Source organism: Manis javanica, chromosome 16, assembly GCF_040802235.1.
Source record: "Manis javanica isolate MJ-LG chromosome 16, MJ_LKY, whole genome shotgun sequence".
NCBI classification, from domain to species: domain Eukaryota; kingdom Metazoa; phylum Chordata; class Mammalia; order Pholidota; family Manidae; genus Manis; species Manis javanica.
This window is the reverse complement of record NC_133171.1, coordinates 68,313,191-68,331,218: the sequence shown is the minus strand read 5'-3', so window position 1 is coordinate 68,331,218 and position 18,028 is coordinate 68,313,191. Positions and strand designations below refer to the sequence as shown.

General features: G+C 43.8%; 1 long non-coding RNA gene across 1 annotated transcript; it reads right to left on the bottom strand.

Annotated features, from left to right (window-relative positions):
* Positions 1-6,181: 6,181 nt before the first annotated feature.
* LOC140846773 (uncharacterized) lies at positions 6,182-11,993 on the bottom strand. The gene is made up of 3 exons (XR_012126178.1): positions 11,885-11,993; positions 7,533-7,676; positions 6,182-6,387 (listed from the first exon to the last, which is right to left on the bottom strand). It is a non-coding gene; the product is annotated as an uncharacterized lncRNA (long non-coding RNA).
* Positions 11,994-18,028: the final 6,035 nt, after the last annotated feature.

The window sequence follows — 18,028 nt, the reverse complement described above, 5'->3', positions numbered from 1 at the left end:
CTTGGCCTGGAATGTTTGAATATTCCTCAGATAAAGGAGAGGGTCCCACAGCATAGCCTGTCCTTATTATGCTAATCATACAGGCCCAGCCTCTTTTCTTTTTTAACTTTACCTATATGCTATTTTTTTTTTCTTTCTGACCCCAAATAGACTGTAACCCAGGAAATCAATTTAGTATGCAGGCGCAGCCATAAACAACATAGCAAAAGGCAGGAAGGATTTCATCCCAAATATAGCATTTTAATACCCAGGAGGTCAAGAAGCAAGATTCTCAACTTACTCATTAGCAAACAGACAATAACTCTGCCCCCCCTTGAAAGAACGGCAGCCAGTCCTGATATGCTCCCAAACCAGGAAGCTGCCATCCTGGGAGGGGACTAAAAGCGGTAAATTTCTTGTGTTAAGCTAATTTTGCAGAATTACCCAGAGGACTGATAAGAAATATAATGTCTCATCAAAGATACTTGAGACCATCTAACAAGTCTACACCTCCAGGTGCCGGCCACACTCCTACTAAAGAATCCTTAAAAAGGGAACCCCCAACCCCTGGGGCGCTCCTCTCTCCGAGGCCACCGGCACCCTCAAAGTACACAACCTTTTAACTTAAAACTTTCTCTTTCCAACCTCTCAGGGCGCCCCTCCCTCCTGAGGTGGCCTCACTTTCTCTGTCCAGGAGTAACTCCAAACAAAATTCTCACTCCGCCTCACCGCCGTGTCCCCACCCCTCAACTCTCCGCTGCGGCTGCGACAGGGAAAGGGACCGAGGAAAACACACAATGCTCTCCCAACACCAGGGCTTGCCCTGGGAGGTCTCTTGTATTTCCTCCTCCCTAGCTTTCCCTTCTTTGGTGTTAGGAGGAAATAGGGGAAGCACGCTTGTTAACCAACAGATTCCTCAGGTGAACTGGAGGCTTTATTACCATCAAAAAAATAACTCAAACCTGGCAAAGCCAGTTTTCATCTGATCTAACTTTAATCCAGACAAAACAGCAAAGTTTGATCATATTCTGTTTGTCCTTAACCCAGTACAGGAGGCGTCCCCCCAGTACAGTAACCTTCACCCCAGCAGGCTATCTGAGGGGGAATTCCAAAGGAGCTCATCTGGTTCCCTTTTTCTGCTTCCCTAGGCCTAGAATTTGTATTTCCCATCCTTTAAGAGGGCCCTGTGTCTGAGATCCCTGTGTACTCAACCCCCCATAATGGAAGTTTCTTGCACACACACTCAACCTCTGAAAAATGCCCAACCACCAAGGCAGTACTTACAGCCCAATTTTCCACCTTGGCTCGTGCACGAGGTTGCCTGGTTCCCGCGGTGCCTGCGTTTTCTCCCCTGCATCGGTCACGCTGTCTCCGCACAACAGTCTCGGGTCTCCCCTCAGCTTCCGTGCAAAGGTGAGATGCCCAGACACAGCAGGCCACCCAAAGCCAGGCAGGACGCGTCTTCCCACTCCGCTTGGGCCCCCATCACACAAAGGCAAGAGGATCCCGGACAAGCCCCCAAATGTGAGAAACACACTCACTGGTCCATATTCAATAAGTGGACACAGAGACAAAGCGAACAGCGGAGCGAGGCTTTAATGACGGTCTTGCAAGATTGGGTGTCTGGTGGGCAGGCACACCTGGGGAGTTTGGTGCCAATAATTTATCTCCTAGTACGCAAGTGCCCCCTTGGTTCCTCATTGGCTGAGTACTACAGGGTTCACAGTCTTCCCTGAACGTCACCTAAGCCAGCTATATCTTTCCTTTACATTTGTCTTAATTTTATTGGTTGGTTTAAAAAAACTCAAACAGGTATTGCCAGGCCCTTATCAATTCCCCCACCCCTACTCTCAGCCCGAGTAGCTTCCACCACGTAGCCCTTTGTTAATACCTTACTGTTAAAATGTTTAAACATCCTAGTGGGAATAAATCACATTTAGGTTTTATACTCTTTCCTAACAGGTACCAAGGGGCAGGGGCACAGGGCAAGTCATCCCTTTTCATCAAGAAACAAAAGCTGTCCTAGAAGCATTCACCCAGCCAACTTCTTCAACAGCCATAACTGTGACACACATCCACCCCAACTCCAAGTGAGTTAGTATTTCCAGCTGGGCACTTTGCTGCCCTAAATAACACTGAGGTTTGATTCATAAGGAACAAGAAAGGAATGGCTCTTGCATAAGCAGCTGGTAGTATGTGCCATTCAAGAAGGAAGGAGGGATCAACTGGGTCAAAGAGTCCTAAAAATTCTGAAAAAGTCTGGGGGGAGAGGAGCCCAGTGGCTTTGGCAGCATGGAGGTCCCTGGGGACAAGGAAGAGAGCAGGTACTGTGCCTCGGAGAGCGTGGAAGTCCAGCGGAAGGGTGCCGAAGGATGAAGGGGAGGTAAGCGGGGGCCCGTTTGGTTTCAGAACTTTGACCCTGACAAGGATAGCTTGGGGAAGAGAAAGAGGAGTAAAAAGGGAAGAATGTTTTAGGATGGAAAATATAGTTATCTATCTCTCTAAATTGTTTTGAGGATACAACACATATTAAATGGCTTTACTATCTATTTTAAAATATTAGAGTTTAGGGCATCATAAGCCCATTTCTCCCAGAAGCTATATGCCACGGTGCATAGGACAGGCTCTGGAGTCTGGCAGTGAGGTTTGCATTCTAATTCTGTCTGGCTCTGTCATCCGAAGCCAGCGGCTTCACCTCTCTGAGTCGGTTTGCTTATAAGTAAAATGCAGCAATCACAGAAACTTGGAAAGCTGTGAAAGAAATCGACGCATATAAAGTGCCTATCATGACACCTGGCACATAGTAAATCATTAATAAGTGGCACTAAGATTCTTATTGCAGGTCAGAGCTAGCATTTATATATCAAGGGTCTAAATGAGATTCCAAAGAGACAGAGTATAATGAATACTTAATAATGTTTGTGATTTCCTTTGAACAAAAGCACAGGAAGACCATCAGGCCTCATGCAGCCATACTACATAATACATACAAACCCAAGTTAGCCTTTATGTTTCCTTATTTGTAACACGGCAGAAAATCATGTACCTGCTTGTCTCTCTGAGGCTCAAAGTATAGCCAGAGGGCTGAGCAGCAGCTGAGCATCTGCCTCCTCCTTGAAATTCAGGGTCAGCAGGAGGACAGACCCGGGAACACTCAGAAGGGGAGACAGATCTTTGCAAGGCAGATGGAAGAACAACTATTAAGCAAGAAAATGTGTGGATGTGTATGGGCGAAAAGGTATGTATGGTGAAAGCTCTTATATTAAGTGCAAGATAACTTTATATTATTGCTTTATAATAATTAGGACTTTTACCTGTAGTAGGCTTAGCTCTTTGTCTCAAACTGGATGTGTTGAAGGGTCGATCAGAGGAGATTTGGAAGGTGTTTGTAGAATGAAATGAAGGAGTCTGATTTCTCTCTCCTGCATGCCACACTGAAGATTCTCCTGGCTCTGAGAGCTCTGCCAGAGTCACTGAGTTCTGATGGACATGCCCTTGGCTTCTGGGGCTGTAGGGGAGGATCAGGGCCCACTGTGCCACCTTACCCTCTCAGCAGAGTGCCTGCAAGTGCTGGAGTCAAACTGTATGGGTTCGAGTCCCAGCTCCACCCCTTCGCAACCCTTCCAAGGCATAAGGAGGTAACAAAACCCACATCCCAGTTTCATTCAGAAGACTAAATTAAGTCACAGTTACAAAGGGCCAGGTTAAGTGCCCAGCATAGTGGAGCTCAGACATTTCTTCCCTGCTGAGCCCTTACCCCAGAGTAGGTCATCTGCTCTTTCAACAGATATGTGCCCACAAATATGGCCCTAGGGGTATGATGCCAGTTAGCACAACTTCCTGAATTCTTTGGGAAGTAGAAGCCAGAATGGAGTTTCACAAGGGATACATATGAAAGAAAAGGGGCTGGAGGATGCCTCAGACCAGGATGAAGCTCTTTGTCAAAAGTAACAAAGCCTCTGCCCTCCCAAGGAAGCCCTGGAGCAAACAATGCCCATTCGAGGGCCCCTTCTCAGACGGGAAGGAGCCCAGCCTCGGAGCAGCTGCACTCAGTGAGGGAGGGTGCCACCTGGAGGAGTCCACTCAGGTAGTGGAGCCAGTGGCATGGGGAGGGGGGCCACCAGCCCTGCAGCCAGTCCTTTCTTAAAGGTATGTCCCTAGTCATGCCCCTGAAAACAAAATGCATTTTTAACCCTCACTAGAAAATCAGTTTCAACCAACACCAGGAAAAAGAGGACAGTGAAGGATTTCCTAGGGTTCCCAGTGCTGGTCAGTGGTAGCCACTGATGAGAGGCCAGAGGAGGACAAAGGGAAGGAAGGAGGAGAAGGAGACAGAGAGATGGTGGAAAAAGTGACCCAGGCAGGAGGAGGAGGAGGAGCCCGGCAGCCATCTGTCTCCGATGCCCAGCCTTTTGAGGGTGGGCCTGAGCTGGGCTAAAGGGGTGGATGAGCCCTAAGAACTCACATCACTTTCTCTCCCGAGGGTAGAACTTGCACCATGTGCAGCTTCGTGACTGCCGGGCTGGGAATGGAAGTCAGAGGGCCTCCTTTGTAAAGTACGCTGTCCTGTTGAGGAGTGTCCTGCCAACACACGGTTGTGAGAAAATCTCTACACTCTTTACTCTCTAGTCTTATTTTGGTCCTCAGTAAGGAAGACATCTTATTAATAACAATAGCAATACAGGCCTATGATTACCCAGTGCTAACTATATGCCATGCACTATGCTGAGTGTGTCACGTGTGTTACTTTAATTTTTACAACCACTGCTTATTGATAATGTTAGTAGACAGTTAGGGGAAAGAAATTTCCTCCACCCCTCAAGGTTTTTCTAGCTGGTTTAAGATTCAAATTGACATGAGACAGATCAACAGGAGGAAAAAAACCAAAGTACCTACACACAGGGAAGGAATAGGTATGTGTTCCAAAGACAGGCAGGGAGAACGAGGTATATATACGCCATCCCGAACCAAAGAGAAGTGGGTAGGGGCCTGAGACTTCAAAGAAAAGGGAAGTGATTTATAGGAATATGAAGAGTAAAATGTTTGATACACTAAACACCTGATGGGCCACACAGAAACAATGAGGGGGACACAAAGGAATTTTAACAGACTTAGCTGCTCCCCTCCCTATCTACCACCCCTACTTTATATTATAAAACAGCTATCTAAGGTGATAGCTCTCTTCCTGGACCCTGTCCTCTACCTAAATTCTTTTATGCATCTGGGGGGTGGGTGGTCAATGTTTTTTTCTGTGTCTTTTGGGCCTTGATTGATCTCACCTCTGAAATAATCTATGTCACAATGGCACATCTTGGGGCAGCCTGCCCTTGGTCCCTACAGACCCAGACAAGGAAACTAAGGTTTTTCTAGTTTTTTACTTTGCAGTCAAGCAAAGGCATAGTTTTCATTTGAATCTGGGTCTTCTTTTTCCCAAAAGCCTTTGCTCATCACATAATCATCTTACCTATGCGCTGGGTGGTCCTCCCGTAGTAATGAGGCACACCTCTCACCGAGCTCCGGACACGCAGACCCTGTGGAGCCCAAGCTCGGCTGTAGTGGGAAGAGCACATGCATAAGGGTTCAAGACCTCCGTGCCAGTCTCACTTCTGCAGTCAAATAGGGGTGCCCTTGAGCAGGTCTCTGTAAATCTTTGCAACCTGGTTTTTCCCCCCTTATCTTTGAACTGAGGAAATGTAGGAGATCCTCTCTAAAATGCCTTCCAGCTATGTAGTCTAGGAGTTATTCATTAACAACTTTGAATAATCCCCAAATAATTCCAGGCTAAATCAGGACTAGGTATATAGCCCAAGGCACTTGGACATATCTTGTTTTCTAAGGAGAAAAATGGCAAATAACATCACTTACAGAATATTAAATCAATACAGATTGTTAATGGAGAGTCAGAAGAGGGTGACTTTATTTCCTCGTGGTTATGAATAGGACCTTTCTCATGTAAGAGGCCAATCTGGCTGTCTTGTGCGCTAGGGCCAGACCTCTTTCCCTTAGGAGAGCGCACTCATTTCCTCCTTTCTACAGGGGAAGGCCTCACACGCCCAAACCTGAAATCCTTCCAGTTTAGATGTGCTTCGGACCTACAGAGGCTTTTATTCCCTCCTCTTGACATGAATCATGATTACTAATAGCCAGAGGGTGAGGAATTACAGTCATGCCTTATTACTGAAGATGCGTCCCTTACCCTGACCCACGGTGACAGCAGTGACGAAGCATTTCATCGTCTGGAAGAGAGCCTCAGCCTCAAGATTCCTCCACTGTAGCGCCGGAGAAGGGCTCCCTTGTTTCCACGCGGCTGGAAAAGCGGAGGAAGCCTCAGCCACTTCGGCCAACAGCGTCAAACCATCCACCTCCTGCTAAACTCACGACTCAGCTGTGGGCCCCCCGGAAGCCATCCTTTATTTGAAAGAATACAAAAGTTAGGACCAGTCCGGGAAAAGGTAACAAATTTCCTTCTGAATAGATGACAATCAGTAGAATGGATAAACAAAACTAATTTTCAAGTAAGTTATCTTTCTTTCTGGGAGTTTGCTTAATCAAATAATCAATATGAATTTATAGAGAGGGAGCTGCAGAAGGGAGGCTCAGTGACTACCAGCTTTTCGCCTTGGTTCAAGTTCTAGAACTGTCCTGATGAGGTCTTAAGTAGTAAACCAGGCTCAAATTTAAACACGGGGGGAAGTAGTCCACATTGACAGGGGCACAGGAAACCAAAGTATAGGAAAGATTAAAAAAAAAAAAAGGCTTGTGTCAGCATAATCACACCTCTCTCTCAGGCCCCATCTCATCCTTAGGAGAACGAATGTTGCCTCAAGTGCAAACGAGGCTTTTTCATTCAGGTGAGTCAGGTTCAGTGTGACCCCTGTCCTATCTCTAAGCAGTGGATTGTTAAATCTAATAAGCATACGCACACTTGTTTTAAGAACAATAGGTTTGGGGGACCATGCAAAGTGAACTGCAATGAATATAAAATATTAAGTACATAACATGTGAACATAAAGAGTTGTCTAATACCAAATCCTGTGGAATTTGATGTCATATAATCTGATGTAGCTTTAATTATTTTCTGTTGAATTTAGCATCTACACCGCCTCTCAGTGGGTCCTCCCAGTGCCTTTCAGTAACTCTGGACCCACACACAGAAACCAGGAAGTCTGTTTTAGATTCAAGAAACTGTCCCTTCCTCTCCATAATTACAGCATTTTCAAATGGTAAATTATTTTATTTCCATTTGAAGGGAAAACTCAAAGTGTGGGGGTTGGGAAGAAGAAGTTCTTACAATCTTTCCCTAAATATTCTGACAAAAGAAGTCCAAAGGAAGGGCATCTAAGATTAGCAATGGTAACAATAAACAAAACAAAATACAGTAAACGTCAGTTCACAATGTATACAAATATTGAATCACTATGTTGTACATATAAAACGAATACAATATTGTCTGTCGATTTTACCCCAATTTTTTAAAAAGTGCAATCTAGGACAGAATTGGAAATAAACTTGATTGGACACACCAGTAACAATAAAATAAACAAAAATAGAACCTCCAAAATATCTTGTTTCATGGTCAATCAGCAGCACATGATCCGAAAGAGAATATCCTAAATCTCTTTTGTCTTGCTTCCTCCTCTTTCCTTTTTGGTAGGGTCTCTCCTTTGTGCCCACAGGAGGTGCCTCAGAACTTCCTTCTAAAAACAAAGGTGATGTCAAAATTCTAAAATTATTCCTTTCATCCTAAACCCTCCCAAAGATGAACAGTTCACCTCCCTCCTCGCCCCACTCTTGAGCTCTGGATTTGCTTATATTTAATTCTCCAAGAGAATTCTTTCCAAGGCTGAAATGGACTGTCCTCTGAAATGTTGCTACCTTTGTGTTAGTCTGGGGAGAGGATATCCCGTGGCAAAATACCTCTAAAAACCGAAATCAGTCAAAGGGAGAAATAAACTTTAGAACTCGTCTATTGCTTACAAAACTGCAGTCCAGCCCATCTCTTTCTACTGCTCCAGCAGCAGCAAAGCCGGCCCTCCCCTCCCCTCTTGGGTACCGATAAGCCCTCCTTGCCCAAGTAATTACCCATTGACATGGAGATGAACTCCCCACCCCTGAGGGTATGCAAATGCACTAAAGCCAGGAGAGAGATTCTGGAAATGTTAGTTTTACCTACACTTTGGTGAGTGTCCCATCTGTACAGCTTGCCTTTCCTCCACCCTTCGGATGAAAGGGAGGGGCATGAGTCATTACATAAAGCAAAAGTACTTTGGGTCCCTATAGACAGAGCTACACACTGGCAACAGAGGTAGTTTGCCTCACCTCTCTGTCTGTCTCACCTCCAAACGGAGGCCACAGGAGTTCCTTAGTTTGAAGCAAAGGCTGTCTATCCATTGAAGCAAAGGGTATCCATTTAACCACACAGCTCAGCTCTGGAGCCAGGATTGGAGTCCTTTTTCATTTATTTTCTTCACTTACCAATCATTAGCTTTTTAAAAAAAAATCAGCCTAGGCACATACAATGGCCAGCCACTTATTCTAGGCCCTGGGTTTATAGCAGTCCATATGACAGACAAGGACATCTGGAGCTTACATTCTGGTGGAGGAGACGAACAGTAACCAAATAAGCTGTGGTCTCAATGAAGAAAAGGAACACAGGGTAATATCTGAGACTTAGGGTTGAGGTCAGAGAAGGTCTTGTCAGGAAAGTGACATTTAAGCTAAGACCTGCAGGAAGGTCTTAAATGTGGGAAAATCAGAAGAGCCATTCCTGGTAACGACAACTGCCAACTATAGGAACTTGGCCCACTTACAGGCAGAAAGGAGATCCAGGTGACTGGAGCTTATTAGCAAGGGAGAAGGCAGAAGGAGATAAAGCTGTAGTTTAAATGTGTTAAAGAACAAAAATTCAACTGAGTACATTTTAAAGATCTTATTGGCTTTATTCAGCAATTCATGCATCAGGCAGCACCCAATGCAGCAGACAGAAAGGAGCTACCGAGCTTTGTACCATTCCAGAGCATTTTATAGTCCAAATAGGGAGGAACAAGAAACTATGCTAGGCATTGGCTGATTGCTTAAAGTAAGGTTATTGTTTTATAGAGAGCAAAGGGGCCTTGGAGCCGTGTAGAAGTCTTGGAGCCGGTGAGGTAACCTGTACTGAGCAGACAAGCACTGATTGGTTGACCCTGGCCTTCTCTGTGAGAGCCAAGCATAGAAACTTAGTTAAGTCCTGGTTTGCTGATGTGGGGCTTAGCATGAGTGACTCCATGGTGGACCCATCCGGCTGCTTTAACAAATGTTATGAAAAGTCATGGGAAATTTTTACTCAAAGGAATACTATCATCCAATTTACATTTTTAAAAGACCACTTTGACCATCCATTGAAGAATAGATGAAGGCTCCTAAGAGGAGAACCAGTAATCTAGGTAAGTGGTGATGGTAACTTCAACTAGGATGATAGCAATAGGCATCGAAAGAAGTGGACAGATTTCAATTCAGCGTGTCGTAACAGGACCTGATGATGGATTAGCTGTTGGGAGTCTGAGAGAAAAGTGGAATCAAGATGACTCATTGGTTCATGTCTTGAGCAACTGGATGGAAGGTGGTGACATTTACTGAGATAGAGGTTAGGGTGTGAAAAGTTTTTGCAGGGGAAACATCTCTGTGCTTTGGTTTCCTCATTTGTAAAATGGGGACAACACTACCTACCTCATAAGCTTATGATGAAGATTAATTAAAATAAGCCAGGCACATACTATAAACTCAATTAGCATTAGTTGTTATTTGTTGAGCATTGTGCTATGAGCTGGTCTTCAAAGGTGAATACCTACACTAAAGAAGGTTAAGTAGAAGATGCCAGTTTTGGGGAGGACGGGGGGTGAGAAGAGCTGAATTATTCTGGATGGTTCATGTGCAGAGGGTATAGAGACAAATTTCAATACATAAGATGAGTCAGAATAACAGGACTCCAAGACCAAGCTGAGCATTTTCAGCATTTACAAAGGACAATAGGAATGTTTGTGTGCTTCAGTACTGAATATAGACTGAGGGTCTGTTTCCCTTGTGTTCTCTGAAGAAAGGAAAGAAAATCCTGATTTACAGCATTTGCCAATCTCCGTGGTGTCAATACTCCTATCATGGACAATTTCAAACTACCAGCGTGGTATCAGTCAGCTCACAGAATTCCCCCAAATTTAACAGCCAGCTCTTGTGAAACAATATGAGCAGGTCTCAGCTCACCAGTAAAGCTAGAATGTATAGTAAAGAGAGGGGGGTGATAATGTTTTAGTAAAAGGTGAAAGAGTTATATGATCTCTATTTTGCTACTATTCTTTCTCACTGTAGAGAAACCCGAATATTATGATGACATTTTTGGAAGATGAATCTAGTCTAAGTGTTCTTGCTGGATAAGAAATAATGATTGGAGGTAAGAAGTTCATTTGTCCACTCATATTCAACAAATATTTAAAGTCTACCTCCTACGTGTAGGAGATTGTGTTAAGTACTAGTTATATCTTTATCTACCCATCTGGTAATCAAACAGACAAGGTCTGATAAAGCTTACACAAAACGTACAACCTACCTGGAGTCCACTGTGGGAATCCAGTCTGAGTTGAGGTCTCAAATTTTTGATAGTAGAAACTAAGTGAGATAAGTACTGAGTCAGAGTCTGTGAGGCAGGATCTATGTCCATATCTATGATGTGAAAACTAGAGGAAACAAGAAGGCAAAGATCTGACTGAGGTTTCTTGTGTGGGAGACATCACTGAGAGATTACGAAGAGAAGGGGTAAAGAGTAGATGCTCAATAAAGATTACTGAATGTGGAAGTGTTTAATAATTGTGATAGAATGTTCACAAAGAGTTCTAATGTATTTAATTCGCATAGATGAATTACATTATGAATTATATAGAATAAACTTTTTTATGTCCATGAAGATGCAGTTGGCCAAGACCTGGGGAATTCTACAGGACAAGCAAACTGGTTTCTTCAACACATAAATGGTGCAAATGAGGGGGGAAAAAGGAGACTCAAAGAGACATGAGACATATCAGCCAAAAACAGCATGTGGAACTTATTTAGATTCTGATTTGAAAGAACCAATTGCAAAAAGACAACTCTAGAAAACTTGAATGTATATATATAGTATATTAGATGATGTTAAAGCATTATTGCTGAATTTGGTAGGTATGACATAGTGTTATAGTTGTTTTAGACAGAAAAAAGCCCCTTATATATTTTACATATATATCATATATATATGTATAAAATGAGGTATTTATAGGTAAAATGGGATGATGTTCTGTGCTTTATTTTTAAATACTCTAGGGAAAAAAAATGGATAGATGAAACAAGAATGGCAAAATACTGATGATTGTTGAAGCCAGAGGCCAGTATATGTGGGTTCACCATACTATTATATGTGCTTATGTTATTACCTATATGTTTAAATTTTTCCATAGTAAAAAGTTAAGCTTAAAAAGAGGAATGGAAAGGAAACCTTAATAGTTAAGTACTGTAAAGAAAAATATGGATGTCAAGTCAACTTTCAGTTACTCTATTGATTGGACTTCCCCGTCATTGTCACAGAGGCCACAGGAAGCAAAAGCAGCCAGCTAGTTAGGCATCGGCAGAGTGGATCCCAGCTCACTTCTATTCCCAACCAGCCCAACCTCTGCTTCCAAACCTACAAAACAGAAACATACCACTGCCGCTTCTGTTCATCTCTTAGAATTTACTGAGAATCAATGGATAACAGCTATGGAATCCCCTCTGAAAAAGTAAAAACATTTACAAAAGCAAGGGATTGTTTTCTTACCCACTGTGGACAAACTTTTGATTTGTTCATGGGAATTTGGGGATTTTTAACATTGAGATTGATAAAGAGTTACATAAATTGGCTTACTAAATTTTCAGAAATTGAGACTATCCTTTCATCTCTGGCAATTCATTGTTTCAAGGTCTCATCATATCAACTACGCAGCATCATGGACACTGGTCATTATCCCTTTGGAGACAGCTGAGAGAAAAAGGAGAAATTTAAGATTCAAAAAATCTGAGACGATATTAGATATCTGAAGATATTTCATAGGACAAAAAATAAATTCATAGGACAAAATTGAGTCTCAATTTTGACTCAATTGAGAGAAGAGTCAAAAATGACACCTGGGCCTCTCCTTGATTTCAGAATGCCCCCAGTTGCCCCTTGTTCTATCAAATCCCAGTTTAAGAAAGTCATTCTTATGCCTCGATGAATTTGATTTTCAGCAATGCTTTAATCCTGTTAAGGAAGTCACTCAAGGAGGGTTAGCTTGACTTCAAGAAATTCCAAGTTAAACTTACTGTATGTAAAGAGGTCAGTCGGAGACACTCGGTATACTGTGGCTGTATACAGGGCGGCAGTGTGGCTCATGGTTTGAACCCACGTGTTGGGAGGCAAAGCTGTTAGTGGGCCCCATTCCAAACAGGCTTGGCTCTAGTCCTGTACAGAGGAGCCAGGTTGGGCTGCTCTGTCCTGCCTCAACCCCACACCCTGGGGACTTTCTCCACTTTAGCCATCGGAGAGTCAGGCTGACCTATTTTCTCTCTGACAGGTAGTCCCACCCACCAGCTGAGGCAAAACTCTAAAAAAACTGGAGGAACGTGGATATCTATGAGACTTCAGAAAGCTTAGTTCCTTTCCCCAGAGAGAGTGTCTCTATCTATGTAGAAAGATTATTCTTTAGGAAGCTGAGCCAGGACGGTCTGGGATGAGAGACCAGTGATTCTTGTCAGACAGGTCCATCAGGAAGCCCTCATTCTTAGAGTAAGGACTCCTCAGAAAAACAAAAATCTAGCCAACCAAGGGGGGTTCCCAGTCTCCCTTCACCTGCAGACAGAGACAACAAGGATGAGTACTGTGTGGAACACCCTCTCTCAGTGGAGCTTAAAATCTGGAACAACTCAGTTGTCTATTGATCCCTTAGGATCTTGGGTACTTTTAGGTTGTATACATAGATGCACTTAGATCTTGTGCAAGATACAAAACTAGGCTCTTTTTTTTTTTTTCTCTGAGCACCGAAACTAAGTTTTAAGGGAAGAAGGAACAACTATAGAAACCAAACAAAGCAGCTCAAGACAGAAAACCTAACGAGTCCAAAACTGAACTAACCATCTTCCCCCCACCCCCAGTTTCCCCTCCAAAAACCAGTTTCCCCTCCTAACTTCCCTATTTCTCTCAACAGTAACAGAATTCTCTGAGCTGCCCAAGCTAAAAAAACTGAGTGTTTCTGTGTTGCCCCTTCCCTGTGCCTTATCCCACATAACCATTATCACCAAGTCTTGCTGGTTCTACTGTGCCAAAGCTTGCTGGCATCCCCCAGTACTTTCCCCCAGGGGCTGGCCTTCCACCTTGGCCCCTCCATATACCTGCTGTCAGACTGCTCTCTTCACACTGCTGTCCTGGCAGCAGCAACCCTCCCCATCACCTCCCAAATGAGCCCCAAGCTTCTTTCCTATTAGGAAGAGCATAAAACCTAAATGTGATTTATTCCTACCAGGAGGTTTAAACATTTTAACAGTAAAGTATTAACAAATGGCCACATGGTGGAAAATAGGCCAGAAAGATGCTCAGGCTGAGAGTGGGGGTGGGGGCGGGGAAATTGGTAAGGGCCTGGCTATACCTGTTTGATTTGAGTTTTTTAAACCTACCAATAAAACTAAGACAAATGTAAGGGAAGGCCTAATATGGATTTAACTGGCTTAGGTGACGTCCGGGAAAGAATGTGAACCCTGTGGTACTCAGCCAGTGAGGAACCAGGGGAGGGACTCGCGCACTAGGAGATAAATTACTGGCGCCAAAGTCCCCAAGTATGCCTGCCCACCAGACACCTGATCTTGCAAGACCATCATTAAAGCCTCGCTCCGCTGTTCTCTTTGTCTCCATGTCCACTTATTGAGTTTGGACCAGTCAGTGTGTTTCTCACATCTCCTTAAACCCTTCATGGTCTCACCCCTCTGCCCATCTCCCCAAGACCCCCCTTGGGTCCCTCACTCACACCCACCTTTGCCCACAGCCAGCCACTCTGCTTGCACGTCCTGCTGTGCCCCCTACCCCCCTGCTTTGGTGCCACTGAGCGCTGCTCCTCTGTCTGGCTGCCCTTCCCCACCTGTGCTACCTGGCTAGTTCCACTTAGTCCTCCAACTTAGTTCTGGTGTCCATTCCTCTGGGAAGCCTCCCCTGATAGTCCAGGCTGGGTATTCTCATTTATGGTATGGTTCATGGCACTGTGTTAGAATATTCTGTCTCCCATCACCAGACTGGGTTCCTTCAGGGCAGAGCCCTTCTCATTGTGGGACAGGAGGGTGAGTGCCCCATAAATGGGGGTGAGTGACCACCTCTGACAACAGCCCTTTGGAGTAGTCTCTCTTTTTCCTCCCTATGTTCAATTCCTTCTGCACAGGCTCTGAGTCTATTCTTTTCACTATTTGCCCTCTCTCAGAACAAAATAAAACACTGTAATGCATGATGCACTTGAGGGAAAAGTTCTAAGTAAGCCTGACATTCACCACTCTCCAGACACCACGGGCTGCCCATTCTCCACTCCAACCCACTCCCCACTTCCCAGGCACCTTTGTAGCAGGGCTGTTACCCTAGGGCTCCTTGAATATGGACAAATCTTGCTGCAAGCCACCCAGTCCCTTTGTTCCAGCCCTCCCTTCTGTTCCCCATTGTTCTGGGACACCTCAGTCTTTTGGAAATTCCTGATCAAACCCCACCCTTTCTAGGAACACTTCTCAACCTGATGGGATTCCCTCTCCTTTTCTGAATCCTATACTGTTTACTAATCTAATCTAAGTCTTTATTTATACTTAACCATGTGCCACCATGTGCTGTTATTTAATTTTTCTTGATGATATAGTTTTGTACCAGCTAGCTTTAAAGGGCAAGAGTAATTTCTGACAGACATTTACTCCCTTCAGTATCATTATCAGGCACATTACAGGCCCTTAACAGGTAACAAATTGTGGAAAAATATAAAATCCAGGGATAGCAAGAAACATTCAACTTTTATCTCAGCATACGTCAAGAGGTCAAGAGTTGGGAAGGGAGTGGAAAAGAGGGTCTTGCCTTACGGGGTTCACACCTTAATGAAGGGAGTTAAGACAATCACAAGTAAATACGTATTAACACAAGCAGTTTAAAAACCTACAGTTGTGCAGAGAGTTATATATACAGAAATTTACTGGGTAATTTGGGAAACTGAATCAAGAGAGAAGCTGTCCAGTTCATGTTCCTTTTCGCTTACCCACATTCCTCTCCCAACCTTCTCTGAACTAAACCATCTACACCAGAGGTTTTCAAACCTGGGCAAACAGTAGGATGCCCTACAGGGCTGGTTAAAACACAGATCGCTGGGCTCCATGCCTGAATTCCTCATTCAGTGGGTCAGGGGTAGAGCCCAGGAATGTGCATTTGTAACAAGCCCCAGGTGAGTCAGATACTGCTGGCCTGGGACAGCACATGTGGAAAATCATGGGACTGGACTGTTTTGGAAGCTAATCACGGACATGACTGAACATTTTCTGTTGGTACTTTTTGCCCAGTGTGCCTGTCTTTTCCTTCAGGTAGACGGCAGTCTCCCACAGGGCACAGGTTATTTTATCATCGCTTTTCTAGCTTCCTCAGATCCTCGAATCCCAGCACAGTGTTATACACAGAGTGTAATTCAATACATCTGTAAAAGCTGGAAAGGAGGAAAATCGGATCCTTAATGGCAAAAATTAAGGAAAAGAAAATATTTGCATTCTTTTAAGTCTTGGCCAAATTAAAGGAAATAAATAGTACCAGTATTCATACTAGCACTTCCCAAGTGAAAATTTTCTCTTCAGTAGGATAGAATTATTTTCAAATTAGAAGAATCATCCATGGAACTATGCATCATGATTCAGTCCATTCATTTCTTCATCAGAACCGACAACAATCTGAATCAGTTTGAACATGACTGAGCGGCACAGTGCAGGGTTTATCATATTGTGACTGGAAAAACAATCAGCGTGGCAGGGAACAAATGATATTACAGAGCCCAAAGGCGAGTAATTGGCCCTAATGGCTTGGAAATAAATTTGAATTCACATAGGGTAGGCTATATAAATATCTACTGTATAACTGAATGCCTGATGCTTTTGGGGGACCAGTGGGGTGGGAGGGATGGGGGCGAGGGAAGGAGAGAGCATTGTCATCAGCTGCCCCCTCGCAGCTGGCACTGTTCCCACTTTCTTCTCCTCCCCATGTTGAATGACAGTAGGTTAAAGGAACTGCTGAAGCACAGACAATGCGGGAAGAAAGTGGCAATTCGCAGCCTATTAACCTTGAATTTGGAAGTTGTGCCACTCCCATGATTCTCCGCTGCAGCTGGCTTTAAAATTGCAGCTTTGAAAGAATTGCCTCCGTGTTAGTATTGAGACTTAGTGCTTTTGGCTAAGACTGGCCAGAATTGGAAGAATTTTCTTGGAGTCCTGGAAGATAACTCAGTTGGAGAAAGATTCTTCGTAGATCAGAGAGGCCTAATGCATGATGTTGGCTACTGGTACTTGGGATTTATGTCATGTCTGTTCTCCCAAGTGTTTGGAGGAATGGGTACAAGGAGGATGGTCTTTGTTCAGTGGACATTCATTGATTCCCTCATTGCAAAAATATTTACTGAAGCCTTCTGCCTTCACTTGGATGTATGGTCAAGAATGGAACAAAGGCTCTACCCTCATGGAACTTGCAGGCTCAAATGTCTTTCTAAGCTGGGGCAACCAACCCTGATGGTTTTTCCAGAACTGAGGGTTTTTCCAGTATGTGGGGACCTCAGTGCTGTAATACCAGTAAAGTCTCAGACAATCCAAAAGATAAACTCCTCCCTGGACCCCACATCACCTGGCCATGGCTATCATTTATGAACTTGGGATCAACAGTACATAAATAATAAAACACTGCTTGATTCTATAGAGCTGTGCTGAAAATAGTAGACGGTAGTGGTAGCCATATATGGCTTTGAGCTCTGGAGATATACAGTATTAAGAGAAAAGTTGGACAGCAACCAAAAAAGCTGGAAGTAAGAGGGAGAGGGAGGCATACTTTTGCCTGGCAACTCTGTGGGAAGGAGAATGGTAGTTTTGAGTTGGTGAATTTCTGGCTGAAAAAATCAGACAGGGAAGGCACTGAAAGGTTCCTAGGGCTGGTCTTTGGCCTGAAGGCACTGACAGAAGGGTTTCAAAGCACCTGCTCTGGTCAGGTGACGCTGGACCTTGCAACAGTCTTGTGGGTTATCATACACATTTCAAATGAATTAGGGCACATATCAGATTTTGAGGAAAGGAGTGATTATGAGTATCATAGGACTGCAGACCATGGTGTGTAGAATGGTAGACTGGGTACTTAGAGATTGGATATGAACAGGCTATTGCAAAAATTTACACTGAAATCATTTTCCAGAAGAATATATTTTTGGTATTCTAACGATAAGTTAGGAAAAGCAAATTCTCCAGGCAGAATCTGCTTCATAAATCAATATTTCAGGACTACATCTGTGTCACATAGAGATACAGTGCAATGATACCTGTATTTCTCTACTGCTTTTCCTTTCAGTTGGTTTTTATATTTCTAATATTTTTTCCCTCATCAAAATCCATCTTAGAGCATGTGATCACTTTTCTTTTTATTGATAAGAAAACAGATATTAAAGATACTTTTAATATATCTTCCAGAAAACAGTTAAGTGGAAAGAACAGTAACTATCTACAAAGCAGGACTCACCTAAAAGAAATAGTCTCTGGCATTTGTACCTTCCCTTTCTGTCTCCTCAAACCCCTTTTCCTCTAAATGCTTGTTTCCCCAAATAGCTAACCTCCGACCAGCCTCCTCCAGGCAGAATCAGACCCACCCCCACCACCCGGAACTGGCTCTCAGTGCCCTCTTGACACAGGGTCTAGCCAGAGCTAAGAGGTTCTGTAACACAGATGTCAGTTTATATAGAACTGGACGTTGTGGGATGTCAGTAAGCAACACAGTTCCAGTCCCTTT